This window comes from Pseudophryne corroboree, chromosome 8 (genome assembly GCF_028390025.1).
Source record: "Pseudophryne corroboree isolate aPseCor3 chromosome 8, aPseCor3.hap2, whole genome shotgun sequence".
Taxonomy (NCBI): domain Eukaryota; kingdom Metazoa; phylum Chordata; class Amphibia; order Anura; family Myobatrachidae; genus Pseudophryne; species Pseudophryne corroboree.
The window spans coordinates 294,235,283-294,251,807 of record NC_086451.1 but is presented as its reverse complement, the minus strand read 5'-3'; the positions used below and the strand labels follow the sequence as shown (position 1 = coordinate 294,251,807).

Sequence of the window (16,525 nt, the reverse complement as noted above, 5' to 3'; positions counted from 1 at the left end):
TCTTTTTACACAAATATGTATTCATACTTTGTTAAATTGCTGATATATATTTTTATTTTTAAGCCTTCATGCTGGGCTGTGCAATCTTATACTCCTAGCACAGCTTCCTTTCATTGTCCACCTGTTGGTAATTAAGTGGTGGTTTCTTTAGAGTATTTGCTGTCTGTTTCCATATATCCCTGGGTCAATTGGTTTTAATTAGTGTGATTATACACATGTGTTTTCAGATTGGGACTGATAGGCCCTACACACTGGCCGATTTTCTGAAAGATATGAACGATCTCGTTCATAAATGAACGAGAACTCGTTCATATCTTTCAGTGTGGAGACTCCAGCGATGAACGATGCGCGGCCCCGCGCTCGTTCATCGCTGGTCTCCCGTCGGCTGTGCATGCAGGCCAATATGGACGATCTCGTCCATATTTGCCTGCACTTCAATGCAGCCGCGTGACGGGGGGAGTGAAGAAACTTCACTCCCCCCGTCACTGCCCCCCCGCCGCCGGGTCGCTCGTCGGCCGTTTCGGCCGTCGGGCACCTCGGCGGCGCATCGTCAAATGAGTAGGGCCCCTTAGTTAACATAGGTCCTAACTGTTGTTATACAATTAAATCCTCTAGGTATCATATCCATAGGATACCATAAGGACTCTGTATAGATTTCTGCATTTTTCACCTGTTTTGTGACTTCTGAGGTATGTTATGATTAATGTATTTTGTGCTTGTGGAATCTTAATGTTAATAGATTAATTACAATAGTGAATAGAGTCTTCATTGATAAGATGCAGGTTCAACAGCACATGTGCTTCATATAGAATTAATTAATTTTATACTTCTAGTCTAAAAAGACAGAAAAATTAGACTAGAGGTAATACACGCCCATTTTAATTTTTAAATGAAGGTTAAGGTCTATGATGTATGGAAAGATTAATAGTAATCTCCTAGAACATATCTTTATGGTCTGACTAGTCCTCACATTTCAGATGTGAAGGCGTTTACATACCAGTGATTCTTGAAATGAGTGGTATCTGAGTTTAGGCCCTCCCTTTTTGTATACCTTTCACCATGATAAGGTGAGACACTAACAAATGCTAATTAACTCATTAGGTCCTCCATGTGTGCATGAAGTTGCCGATTCCTCTTTTTTTCATACGAATGCTTCCCTTTTGAGCTCTTCGTAATCTGAGTTACCAGATTCACGAGGTATGTTGTACATTATTCAACCTCTACGGTTTAATTGAATTTAGATAATAGATCCCTTCAAGAACTTGTTATATTCCCAATTAGGCTGACTTTATGCCCTTATTTCACGCCTCATTGATGTTTGGAAACCCACGTATGAACCTATTCGGCCAAGGATCTAGGCCTATCACTCTTTTGGATAGACATTATTATCTAAGGTATGTCTAACATAAAATCTTTTTCGGTGGACCATATTTATAAATAACATCTTAAAGTCTCTTCTAATTATGTGAGATTATCAACTGCTCATTCCATGTTTTCGTTTTTTTCCTTGTCTTGCCCATCTTTGTTTTTTCGGACTGTTCTTTTGGATTGTTTGTACATTTTTTTTTAATGTATTTTTATGTATTTTCATGTATTCATATATTTTATTGAATGGTTCTATAATTTCTAGACGCACCCCTGATGAAGTCTAGTTCCTAGACGAAACGCGTTGGGTTACTGTATTTCTTGTTGATGTTATCTCCGAATATCTAATGAGGAAGAATAAGGATACAACAGAAAGGTTGCCTTCTTTCCTCCATATCCCATTGATGGATTTCTGTAGGAGAAACTACATCAAAATGTACATGTAATAATGATGGATATACTTCATGTTTCTGTATAATTGTTTTAATAAATTTTTATGAAAAGTACAGTCCGTTATGGGTTTTAAAAACCTGTATAAATATTGACTGCAAATCCTGTTAAGCAATAGTCTTTGTATAAGGGTATTTGTAAACCCCTGGGGCGCCATTTTTCCTCTCTTTCTATTATATATATATATATATATATATATGTCCAAAAGGAGCGGCACTCAGCGGGTCTTTCGTATAGAAATAATAAATGAACGGCGGAGTGACGCCTGGCAGAGGTTAACGTTTCAGTTTAATACATAAACTTTCGTCAGAACAAAGAAGCAATAGGATGTACATACCTTTATACCTTGAATTCACCATGTGAGACAGACAGCGTGGACGCTGACCGCGGCGCCTTCCGGTGACGTCACGTGAGTGCGACGTGCGCTCTGCAGCGCTACTTCCGGTCGGGCCGTAACTAGGAGACAGAATAAACAATACAACACCATCACAATAACAACAGGACAGATGACATCTGAATCCATAGGTAATACTGGTAGGCAGGATAACCAGAATCGCATTAAACATACCCAAAACACTTTACTACTTATTGTTACTTTATAGTGCGCTGCTCAATCGCCAAACTATAAACTACCGTGCACTATAATGAATAAATACTGCACAGGCCATAGCAAATAAATGTTTAATTGTTCATTCAGTCCCTTGGGTACGAAGGTGTCCAGGGAGTGAATCCAGCGTGCCTCCAGCTGGAGAAGTCGCCTTGATCTGTCGCCTCCTCTAATATTTACAGGTACCTGATCAATAATTTTATATTTAAGAGTAGCCAGACTATGATGCATAAATTTAAAATGCCTGGCTACTGGTTGCTCTGAACCTGATCCTTCAAGTGCATGTCTAATAGACATCCTGTGAGTGGCCATCCTTTCCTTAAAACTACAAGTGGTTTTACCCACATACAGAAGTCCACATGGACAGCGGATGAAATACACGACAAATTTACTAGAGCAAGTAAGAACATGCTTGATTGTCAGTCGTTTTCCCGTATGCGGGTGGGCAAAAGAAGAACCTGCCTCCATATATCTGCACGTAGTGCATCCTGTGCACTTATAGCATCCTGGCTTACGCGTAAGGAAAGTGGAGGTCGAAGCAGGGAGTAATCTTCCAACATCATTCACCACTAGTAAATCTTTAAGATTACGTCCTCGTTTATAGCTCGGTAGGATAGTCTTGTTTTTGAAGCCACTGAGATCCGTATCATTAGTGACGATAGGCCACAACTCTCTTGCTCTCCTCACATTAAATGAACTATTAGAGTGGTATTGTTGGACAAATACCATTTTGTCCTTAATGGATTTATTTGGAGCGGGACATAATAATTTCTCTCTGGGTATTGAGAGGGCCTTGCATTTAGCCTTCATAAGATCTTCGTGAAGATAACCTTTAGTTAGAAATCGCAATATGAGGTCATCAATTGCCAATGAGGCTTTGACTGCTGTATCTGAAATGCGACATACCCGGATAAATTGGGACAGAGGTAGGCTGCTCACACATGCTGGGGGGTGCTGGCTTGATGCATGAAGGTAGGTATTACGATCGGTAGGCTTGCGGAAAACATCCGTATGTAGTTGACCTTCTTTCAGGGAAACTGAGACGTCCAAGAAGTTAACACACTCATTGTTGACATTATAAGTGAATTTGATGTGCTCATCCACATTGTTGATTGTGTTGATGGCATCAACAAGTAATGACTCCTGACCTCTCCATATAAGGAAGACATCATCTATGTATCTAGTTATCCAGATGATACCCTTTGAAAAAACTTGATTAGAAAACAACAGCTGGCGCTCTTTGGTGAACATAAAGGAGTTGGCGAACGCCGGGGCCACACAAGACCCCATCGCACAACCCCTTTGTTGCAGGTACCATTTGCCGTCAAACAAAAAATAATTTCGTTTGAGGGTTAACTCAAGTAAATGTATAAAGAAGTCCTCATCAGGGCCCGTATAATTGTTACTCTGGGTAATTAGTTCCCTAACGGCATTGAGTCCTTCTTCATGCTGTATGTTTGTATACAGGGATACTACATCCATAGTGCAAAGGATGCACCCTTCAGGTAGATTGGAAATCCCCTGAATTTTCTTCAGGAACATAGTTGTGTCCCTCAGGTACATCTCCTGTTGCTGCACTGTGGGTTGTAGATGAATGTCCAGGTATTGTGAGATTTTATAGTACAGAGAATCCCTGGCAGCAATAATGGACCTGCCAGGTGGGTGGGTAATGCTTTTATGTATTTTGGGAATAGTATAAAGGATAGGAGCTATTGGAAAGTCTTGTATAAGGCTGTTACATAATTCCTCTGAGATGATATGGGCATGACATGCCTCATGTAGAATGGAATCAAGTTCAGCCTTGTAAACGGTAGTTGGATCCTTCTCAATCTTGTGTGGCCCCGGCGTTCGCCAACTCCTTTATGTTCACCAAAGAGCGCCAGCTGTTGTTTTCTAATCAAGTTTTTTCAGAGGGTATCATCTGGATAACTAGATACATAGATGATCTCTTCCTTATATGGAGAGGTCAGGAGTCATTACTTGTTGATGCCATCAACACAATCAACAATGTGGATGAGCACATCAAATTCACTTATAATGTCAACAATGAGTGTGTTAACTTCTTGGACGTCTCAGTTTCCCTGAAAGATGGTCAACTACATACGGATGTTTTCCGCAAGCCTACCGATCGTAATACCTACCTTCATGCATCAAGCCAGCACCCCCCAGCATGTGTGAGCAGCCTACCTCTGTCCCAATTTATCCGGGTATGTCGCATTTCAGATACAGCAGTCAAAGCCTCATTGGCAATTGATGACCTCATATTGCGATTTCTAACTAAAGGTTATCTTCACGAAGATCTTATGAAGGCTAAATGCAAGGCCCTCTCAATACCCAGAGAGAAATTATTATGTCCCGCTCCAAATAAATCCATTAAGGACAAAATGGTATTTGTCCAACAACACCACTCTAATAGTTCATTTAATGTGAGGAGAGCAAGAGAGTTGTGGCCTATCGTCACTAATGATACGGATCTCAGTGGCTTCAAAAACAAGACTATCCTACCGAGCTATAAACGAGGACGTAATCTTAAAGATTTACTAGTGGTGAATGATGTTGGAAGATTACTCCCTGCTTCGACCTCCACTTTCCTTACGCGTAAGCCAGGATGCTATAAGTGCACAGGATGCACTACGTGCAGATATATGGAGGCAGGTTCTTCTTTTGCCCACCCGCATATGGGAAAACGACTGACAATCAAGCATGTTCTTACTTGCTCTAGTAAATTTGTCGTGTATTTCATCCGCTGTCCATGTGGACTTCTGTATGTGGGTAAAACCACTTGTAGTTTTAAGGAAAGGATGGCCACTCACAGGATGTCTATTAGACATGCACTTGAAGGATCAGATTCGGAGCAACCAGTAGCCAGGCATTTTAAATTTATGCATCATAGTCTGGCTACTCTTAAATATAAAATTATTGATCAGGTACCTGTAAATATTAGAGGAGGCGACAGATCAAGGCGACTTCTCCAGCTGGAGGCACGCTGGATTCACTCCCTGGACACCTTCGTACCCAAGGGACTGAATGAACAATTAAACATTTATTTGCTATGGCCTGTGCAGTATTTATTCATTATAGTGCACGGTAGTTTATAGTTTGGCGATTGAGCAGCGCACTATAAAGTAACAATAAGTAGTAAAGTGTTTTGGGTATGTTTAATGCGATTCTGGTTATCCTGCCTACCAGTATTACCTATGGATTCAGATGTCATCTGTCCTGTTGTTATTGTGATGGTGTTGTATTGTTTATTCTGTCTCCTAGTTACGGCCCGACCGGAAGTAGCGCTGCAGAGCGCACGTCGCACTCACGTGTCGTCACCGGAAGGCGCCGCGGTCAGCGTCCACGCTGTCTGTCTCACATGGTGAATTCAAGGTATAAAGGTATGTACATTCTATTGCTTCTTTGTTCTGACGAAAGTTTATGTATTAAACTGAAACGTTAACCTCTGCCAGGCGTCACTCCGCCGTTCATTTATTATTTCTATACGAAAGACCCGCTGAGTGCCGCTCCTTTTGGACTTCTACATTGTCTGCCGCAATACAGATAAGTGAAGGCACCGGGGCAAATATTGTCCATTATCCGGAGTGCCAGCTTTTGTGTGTGTGTGTGTGTGTGTGTGTGTGTGTGTGTGTGTATATATATATGTATATATATATAATATATATATATATATATATATATATATATATAATTTCACCATAATGCATTACATTATATACCCAGCCAGAGCCGTAAGTAGACATTTTGGTGCCCTGTGCCAGAAATAGAAATGGTGCCCCCCACCGAAACGTAAAATAGGGCCTGCGCGCCCCAAAAAATATAGGGGCATGGTTCCATGGGAAAGTGGTATGACCACATAATTCACATTACATACCCTATACAGTAGTGTACATATGTCACATAACATCACACAGCAGTACCCCTTATACACATTACGTGTGACAGCCCCTTATATACACCATACGCCAGGTAGCCTCTTACGCACATCATGCCAGGTAGCCTCTTACACACATTAGCCCAGGTAGAGTCCTTTATACACACTACGCCAGGTGGAGCCCCTATACCTGAGAGAGAGAGAGCGAGAGACTGTGTGTGTGTGTGTGTGTGTGTGTGTGTGTGTGTGTGTGTGTCACACCATGATAGACAGGAGCGCTTCAGCAAGACCGACAGCTCCATGTCTCACCCGCCTCTGCGAGCAGCTCTGGGACCTGCTGCTCCATGTCCCCTCATATTACCACAGTAACACATTACATTACATTTTACATAGCCCCCCCCTACATATTACACACACATTACATTACACACACCCATATTACACGCAGTAACACATTACATTACACTCCCCATATTACACACAGTAGCACATTACATTACACCCCCATATTACACACAGTAGCACATTACACTACACCCCCCCATATTACACACAGTAGTACATTACATTACACCCCCCATATTACACACAGTAGCACATTACATTACACCCCCATATTACACACAGTGGCACATTACATTACACCCCCCCATATTACACGCAGTAGTACATTACATTACACCCCCCATATTACACACAGTAGCACATTACATTACACCCCCCATATTACACACAGTAGCACATTACATTACACTCCCCCCATATTACACGCAGTAGCGCATTACATTACACCCCCCATATTACACGCAGTAGCGCATTACATTACACCCCCCCATATTACACACAGCAGCACATTACATTACACCCCCCCATATTACACGCAGCGGCACATTACATTACACCCCCCCATATTACACGCAGTAGCACATTACATTACACACACCCATATTACACGCAGTAGCACACTACACCCCCATATTACACGCAGTAGCACATTACATTACGCCCCCCCCATATTACACGCAGTAGCACATTACATTACACCCCCCCATATTACACGCAGTAGCACATTACATTACACCCCCCCATATTACACACAGTAGCACATTACATTACACCCCCCCATATTACACACAGTAGCACATTACATTACACCCCCCCATATTACACACAGTAGCACATTACATTACACCCCCCCCCCCATATTACACACAGCAGCACATTTCACTACCCCCCCCATCATATTACACTAAGTGGCACATTACATTACACCCCCCCATATTACAGCAGTAGCACATTACACTACACCCCCCCCCCCCATGTTACACACAGCAGCACATTACATTACTACCCCCCCCAATAACCCCCAGCAGACACAGTACACACCTGGTTTGTTGCTCCCTGAGTCCCTCCTGGGAAGAGCAGGGAGTGTGTGATGGGGGAGGTAGCACAGGGCAGACACATCCAGGAGCAGGAAGGCTGGGCTGTGTCATGCTGCCTACTGTACTGTTAGTGTGGTGGGCGGGGCCAGCCACCGAGATGCAGAGGTCATGTGCTCCCCTGTAAACTACGGGTGGCTGCTGTGCACAGTCTTCACATCCTGCTTCAGCACAGAGCTCTCACAGGACACAGTCTGCCTCTCCCCTGCTGGCCCCGCCCCCCGTATTTCCGGACTTGCGCATGCGCAGTCCGAATTTACGGGACGGAGACTTGAAAATCGGGAGGACTGACCAGGTATGCGGGGCAGCGGGAGGCTCATGCAAAAATCGGAGCCTCCCGCTGAATGCGGGAGGGTAGGCAAGCCTGATTTGGATGTTTTATGCTGAGCCACCGGTTTGAGACCTTTTTAGAGAGCCCTGCTTGGGTGAAAATACTGCAAGTGATGTATGTGTTTGTTTTGAAAGAAATTGTTGAGTGCCCTTTTTCAAATAATTCTACTTGTTCTGGACCAGATGGAACAGAATTAAGGGAGCACATGCTCAAAATAATTATGGGAGTGTGCAACTGTCCTAGAAAATATTTAATATATATATTACCCCGGCACTTCAGACTTACGTATAACTGGCTCTGGTGCCCTCCTCACAGGCACTACATAAACAGATGCTCCATGGAACAGGCAGCACTCAGAGACTCACAAACAATTATTTGGTGCATAAAACTCCGTAGGGTGTGCTATTTAATTTGTGATGTTTGGGGGGTAACATTCCCCTTCCTCAGACAAACAATCAAATCAACAAACTGCATTTAAATATTTTATCCACAACCTTACCCTCCTCAAGTCACTCCCAGTGTGTCCCCAGGTGCTTTCGGCCGCCATCCCGCAGCGGGCACTTCCGGCCGCGGCACCCCCATCGCGCCGGAAGTGACGTCACCCGTCCGGCTCCGGGAACCATGGCAACACACTGAAAATGAACACAGTGTGTAAAACCTCATATTATTATCACAATTAATACATTAAAATTCAGTGCAATAATACATATAAAGTGCAACAACATATAAAAATTTACATACCAATATGTGTGCACATCACAACCACTCTCGGTGATGTACGAAAAACACTATATTCAATCAAATAAAAAATTGTGAAACTCTTATAGTATATGTCTAAAAGTAATTAGTGAAGATATAAACAACATCCAAAGTATCTTGCCAAAAGATCTGCTCCAGTCATCAATAATTTTAGTAAATATTGCCATCTAGTGGTCAAAAGATATACAAATTATAGAAACTGGATATTCAACAGTCATATACTGTAGCTGTTGCGGAGGACAACAACCAAACTAAGTAAAGAAGAACTGGTTGAAAACTCATACCAAGAATAGTACATACAGTAGTTATAACTCTAGCAAAATCCCCGAATTAGAGAAAATGGGACAAACTTAGGGATTCGTTAAGACCTTTAGGAGCCACACAATCTAAATGGAAGATCCATCAGGATTCCAACTGTAAAAGTCGTTTACCACGATTGCCTACGTGTCATGAAGGGGGTACATGATCAACTGCCTTATATTTAAGGCTAGAAAGATTATGTTTAAATTGTGCAAAGTGACAACGAGCCACCGGTTGTTCACTGGAACATGTTAAAGGTTTTAGCATTAAATGGCCACTAACTTGCACAAGTATTGTGTATGTGATTGTATGCCCATGCGGCTTGTACTATGCGGGAAAAACTGAATGCCAATTAAAGGTTTGACTCACACAACATAGATCAGCTATCAGAGGAGCCCTTTTAACAGGTTCCAGTGAATAACCGGTGGCTCGTCACTGCACAATTTAAACATAATCTTTCTAGTCTTAAATATAAAAACTGATCATGTACCCCCGTCACGACACGTAGGCGATCGTGGTAAACGACTTTTACAGTTGGAATCCCGATGGATCTTCCATTTAGATTGTGTGGCTCGTAAAGGTCTTAACGAATGCCTAAGTTTGTCCCATTTTCTCTAATTCAGGGATTTTGCTAGAGTTATAACTACAGTATGTACTATTCTTGGTATGAGTTTTTAACCAGTTCTTTACTCTGGTGGTCATTCCGACCCGATCGTACGCTGCAGTTTTTTGCAGAGGTACGATTGGGTCTGAACTACGCATGCGCCGCGATGCTGCCCGGCAACAGGAAACGCCGGGCAGCGTGGGTCCTTACAAAGAAAGCGAATGCTGTGGCGATCGCAAGGTAATTGTCAGCAAGATGGGAGTTTCTGGGTGGAAACTGACCGTTTTCTAGGAGTGCCATGGAAAATGTAGGCGTGTCCAGGCGTTTGCAGGGCGGGTGTCTGATGTCAATTCCGGGACCTGACAGGCTGAAGTGATCGTAGTGGCTGAGTAAGTTCAGAGCTAATCAGAAACTGCACAAAAACTTTTTGCACAGCTCCCCTGCACAAGCGATCGCACACTTGCTATGCTAAAATACATTCCGCCATAGGCGGCGACTATTTGATCGCACGGGCTGCAAAAAACTGCTACCGTGCGATCAACTCAGAATGCCCCCCTTGGTTTGGTTGTTGTCCTCCGCGACAGCTATATGACTGTTGGATATCCAGTTTCTACAATTTGTATAACTTTTGACCACTAGATGGCAATCTACTATATAAAAGCGAAAATTTGTCCTGTCTTTCTAAATCTATACAAATCCACAGTTTACAAGCGAAGATCGTGAAATTTTACAAACGAGCGTATTAAAACACGGCGGAGGCAACTAAAACAATGTGGAATCCCTAGCACCCATGGGGGGGGGGGGGGGGGGGAGACAGCACAGAGTATATCAGGAAACAGCATAACTCCGGAATTGCTGGCGCAATGTACTCAAAGATTGGTATACATATGCCTTACAATCTGGGAACAAACACTGTAGGGCAGTGATTTTCAACTTTTTTCAGTTCGCGGCACACCAAAAAGATTTAAAAATTGCCAAGGCACACCATCGGTACCCCACGGAAAAATAAAACACATACAGGGAAATAAAACAAACATATTTGTCCCCAAGGGGAAAAACACAGACACATTGTCCCCAACAATTATTAAAATAATGCGCAGTACTTGAACACACTGCCACAGTAATTCCACACATTGTTCCTCATAGTATTGCCATACACTGTCCCCCATAATAATTGCACACATTGCCCCCCCCATAGTAATGCCACCACACACACCGACCCCCACAGTAATGCAACCAGACACACTGACCCCCATAGTAATGCCACCAAACACACTGACACCCATAGTAAATGCCACCACACACACCGACCCTCATAGTAAATGCCACCACACACACCGATCCCCACAGTAATGCCGCCAGACACACTGACCCCCCTAGTAATGCCACCAAACACAATGACACCCACAGTAATGCCACCAGAGACACTGACCCCATAGTAACGCCACCACACACATAGTAATGGCACTGCACACACTCATAATCATAAAGCACTGGCCCAAACCTTTTTTTCTTTTCCCCCTAAGCGGCAGGAGCAGTGAGGAGCAGAGCAGCATGGGCCATGAAACTAGACGCTACCCGGGCTGGATGGTGATGTGTACGTGACCTCTGAGTCACACCACGTCATAGGGGTCATGGGCGGGCCCGCAGGAGAGCTGCCGCCTTCACTATACAGTGACCGCAGAAGAACTGCCTGCGCTGCCCGATAGTGATGCTGTAAGTCAGTATCACTATCGGCAGCGCAGGCAGCTCTTACGCGGTCATTGTATAGTTTAGACGGCAGCAGACTGGGACTGGCAGCAGGGATCTCTGGCGGCGGCGGCGGCACACTTGACAACCGCTGGCGGCACACCAGTGTGCCGCGGCACAGCGGTTGAAAAACACTGCTGTAGGGGGAAGACACCCCTAGGGGTGAGGCAGCAACACTGAGTATTTCAGCAGACAGCATAACTCTGGAATGCCTGCAGCAATTTACACCATACTTGGTACACATCTGACTTACAATCTGGGAACAAACTCTGTGGGGGTCAGACACCCCTAGGGGTGGGACAGCAGCACAGAGTATTTCAGGAGACAGCATAACTCCCAAATGCCTGGACCAATTTACAACAAACTTGGTACACATCTGACTTACACGCTGGGAACAAACACTGTGGGGGTCAGACACCCCTAGGGGTGGGACAGCAGCACAGAGTTTTTCAGCAGACAGCATAACTCTGGAATGCCTAGAGCAATTTACACCAGACTTGCTATAGATATGACTTAAGGGGGGTACTCACTGAGCGAACGCTGCTTAAAATCTAAGCAATCTGACTAGATTGCTTAGATTTTAAGCAGCGATCACTCCGTGTGTACCCCTCACAGCGATAGCGATGCGCAGCCCTGCGCATCGCTATCGCTGGTGCTAGATTGGCCTGCATGCAGGACAATCTAGCAGGTCGGTCACTTCACCCGCTGGGTGAAATGAGCGGCCCTCCCATCTCCCCCCGCACGCTCAGCACACATCTCTCTTCAAATCGGCCCGTGAATACGGCCCTTTACACTCTGGGAACAAACACTGTGGGGGTAACACATCACTAGCACCCATAGGTGTGGGCCAGCAGCACAGACTATATCAGGACATGCATGATATGTCAGTGATGACAGGGCTGCATGTGACAGGGCCAGTGACATGATGTGAGGAGGGGAATGCAGCATGGTTGCCTACCTTCCCGCATTCTGCGGGAGACTCACGATTTTCCATAGAGTCTCCCGCTGCCCTGGAAATGTAAACAACCCCACCGGATTACCCACTGCCGGACGGGGGAGGAGCATGACGAGAGTACGTCATATGCTCCAGGACCCTCACACTGGCTCCAGCCGTTAGCCCCTATACCGAGCCTACTGCTTCCCCCACACAGCCCTGTCGCGGCACCACCTGGCCAGGAAGCAGATGAGAGGAGACAGAGCAGTAGCTGATACCAGCGCTGCTGCAGCTCCAGCCCCGTTAATGTAGAGATGGCTACTGACTCACTGTCTCAACACAGTGACTCGAATCATCAGGAAGTATGAATGATTCGAGTCACTCACTGTTTAATGAGTCGAGACAGCTGCAGCAGCAGCCTCTCTCAGCCAGAGGGAGGAAACTCAGTGTGTCCTTCAGTCAGTGTGTTCTGCTGTGTGTCTTTAGCTGTGATTGGCCAGAGGCTATACCTGGTGACACCCAGTGGGAGGGGGCAGGGAGCAGTCACGACTCACCAGTCAGTGAGTGCTGTGCTGCTGTGCCTGAGTCATGTCATGAATCATGATTCATCCTGAGTCTGCCAGTGAGTTGAGACAGTTGTACACTGTGTAGACTCAGTGACTCAGTGGATGGATCTGATTCATGCAGCATAAGCCTGCAGGAGGTGGAGCCCCTGTGGTACAGTGTTCTCAACTCACTGTTCCTGCTCAATGTGATTGTGGGTGGCAAACTCCCTGGAGGCTAGATAGTGGATAATATAATAAATCCAAGCCCACCTACAATCATCCAATTAGCAAAGTATGCAAAGTAAAAAAAAAAATGTTTTTATTTGGTTTAGTTACAGACTGAATGATGTGTTTCATGGCTGTTAAGCTTTCTCTCAACCAGAAGTAATGTGCATATTCTGTAACTAGTATGCAATAAGTGCTTATTAATAATATATCAACATAACAGTGAATCTATGTTAATATATTATTAACAATTAGTGCATAAGCAGCTGCCTCCCCCAGATTCACTGCAGCTGAATAACTCCCTCCATGAGTCCAGCACTGATCTGCCAGCACTGGCACTGATTCATGTGCAGTCAGGGCCGGTTCTGCTTCTTCCAGCGCCCCGGGCGGGCAAAGGGGGCGTGGCTTCGTACAGGGGGCGTGGTCATTTACGCCCCCTGTACAGTAGTGAAATGATGTGCGGTGCGCGATGACGTCATCGCGCACCGCACAGCAAAGGTCCTCTCCACGAAGGGAAACTAGACGCACGCGTCTAGTTTCCCTTCGTGGAGAGGACCTTTGCTGTGCGGTGCGCGATGACGTCATTGCGCACCGCACAGTAAAGGTCCTCTCCATGAAGGGAAACTAGACACTACGCGTCTAGTTCCCTTCACAGCGGGGGGCAGCGGGGGACAGCGGCAGCGGGACAGAGCGACCAACGGGGGGCACAGCAGCAGCGGATCTTGCCATGGTGCGGCGCCCTCCGGATGGCGCTGGCGCCCTCCGGAAGGCGGCGCCCCGGGCAAAAGTCCTGCTTGCCCGTGGCAAGATCCGCTACTGTGTGCAGTCTCTTCAATACATTCCAATACAAATGAGTCATGACTCATGTGCCGAGACACTGACTCGAGACACTTCACTGAACTGAGTCATGTGTCTCAACTCAGTTCAGTGAATCACTTTGCCCATGACTACGTTAATGTGCTCTCTGTCCTGTGGCCTCTGGAACTGTCCCAATCTGCTGCAGACACCCCCCACCCCCTCCGGAGTTTGAACTTCCGCTACCTTTCTGTAGCACAGCAAGTCTGAGGGGTTCATCACATCCACTTCCAGGCTCCAGCATCAAAAGGTAGCCGGAGTGTTTAGGACTTTAGGCAGAGGTGGGTAAGATACGGCCGCTGTTTATTTGGGTCCAGACCATTTGATGCAGCCCCTGCGCTGTAGCTCTATTGTTGCTGGTTGACAGTGGTAAACAGAGACAGCCCTTGCTGCTGGGAGCTGAACTCTCAGTGATGACAGAAGGCGGAGACAATCTCCGGCAGCAGCACCGCAACAGCATTCCTGAGGAGACTGAGGCACAGCATGGTCTGGAGTGGGGGAGATTCAGAGTCAGACTATTTGAGAGACCTTGAGCCTGCTGAGAGGGTGCAGGTAACCAGTGGGATGTACATTTTCTTCGAACACTTTTATAAGGAGCATGGATTTATATGTGGCCAAATATACTGTATATATATTGTACTTTACACATATACACGTGACACTCCAGGCAGTTAGGTCTTGTCCACTATGTGCTGCCCACCATAGTTATCCAAAACCTGTCAAACAGATCCTCAGCTGACATAATTGCCCACCCCTGCTCAAAGGCCATTCAAAGCGCTTAATACCTTATTTCTCTATCGTCCTAAGTGGATGCTGGGGTTCCTGAAAGGACCATGGGGAATAGCGGCTCCGCAGGAGACAGGGCACAAAAAAGTAAAGCTTTTACCAGATCAGGTGGTGTGCACTGGCTCCTCCCCCTATGACCCTCCTCCAGACTCCAGTTAGATTTTGTGCCCGAACGAGAAGGGTGCAATCTAGGTGGCTCTCCTAAAGAGCTGCTTAGAGAAAGTTTAGCTTAGGTTTTTTACTTTACAGTGAGTCCTGCTGGCAACAGGATCACTGCAACGAGGGACTTAGGGGAGAAGTAGTGAACTCACCTGCGTGCAGAGTGGATTTGCTGCTTGGCTACTGGACACTAGCTCCAGAGGGACGATCACAGGTACAGCCTGGATGGTCACCGGAGCCGCGCCGCCGGCCCCCTTGCAGACGCTGAAGAGAGAAGAGGTCCAAAATCGGCGGCTGAAGACTCCTGAGTCTTCATAAAGGTAGCGCACAGCACTGCAGCTGTGCGCCATTTTCCTCTCAGCACACTTCACACAACAGTCACTGAGGGTGCAGAGCGCTGGGGGGGGCGCTCTGAGAGGCAAATAAAAACCTTATTAGAGGCAAAAAATACCTCACATATAGCCCACAGAGGCTATATGGAGATATTTAACCCCTGCCTAACTTCAAAAATAGCGGGAGACGAGCCCGCCGAAAAAGGGGCGGGGCCTATCTCCTCAGCACACAGCGCCATTTTCTCTCACAGAAAAGCTGGAGAGAAGGCTCCCAGGCTCTCCCCTGCACTGCACTACAGAAACAGGGTTAAAACAGAGAGGGGGGGCACTGATTTTGGCGATATTGTATATATATAAAAGATGCTATAAGGGAGAAACACTTATATAAGGTTGTCCCTATATAATTATAGCGTTTTTGGTGTGTGCTGGCAGACTCTCCCTCTGTCTCCCCAAAGGGCTAGTGGGTCCTGTCCTCTGTCAGAGCATTCCCGGTGTGTGTGCTGTGTGTCGGTACGTGTGTGTCGACATGTATGAGGACGATGTTGGTGAGGAGGCGGAGAAATTGCCTGTAATGGGGATGTCACTCTCTAGGGAGTCGACACCGGAATGGATGGCTTATTTAGAGAATTACGTGAGAATGTCAACACGCTGCAAGGTCGGTTGACGACATGAGACGGCCGACAATCTATTAGGACCGGTCCAGGCGTCTCAGAAACACCGTCAGGGGTTTTAAAAACGCCCATTTACCTCAGTCGGTCGACACAGACACAGACACGGACACTGAATACAGTGTCGACGGTGAATAAACAAACGTATTTCTCATTAGGGCCACACGTTAAGGGCAATGAAGGAGGTGTTACGTGTTTCTGATACTACAAGTACCACAAGAAAGGGTATTATGTGGGAGTGAAAAAACTACCTGTAGTTTTTCCTGAATCAGATAAAATAAAATGAAGTGTGTGATGATGCGTAGGGTTACCCCGATAGCAAATATTGGCGTTATACCCTTTCCCGCCAGAAATTAGGGTACGTTGGGAAACACCCCTTAGGGTGATAAGGCGCTCACACGCTTATCAAGTGGCGTTACCGTCTCCAGATACGGCCGCCCTCAAGGAGCCAGCTGATAGGAAGCTGGAAAAATATCCTAAAAAGTATATACACACATACGGTGGTTATACTGCGACCAGCGATCGCCATCAGCCTGGAGA

The 16,525-nt window shown here is 45.8% G+C and overlaps 1 long non-coding RNA gene across 1 annotated transcript; it reads left to right on the top strand.

Annotated features, from left to right (window-relative positions):
- Positions 1–578: 578 nt before the first annotated feature.
- LOC134947725 (uncharacterized) lies at positions 579–1,726 on the top strand. The gene is made up of 3 exons (XR_010182728.1): positions 579–689; positions 1,102–1,197; positions 1,631–1,726. It is a non-coding gene; the product is annotated as an uncharacterized LOC134947725 (long non-coding RNA).
- Positions 1,727–16,525: the final 14,799 nt, after the last annotated feature.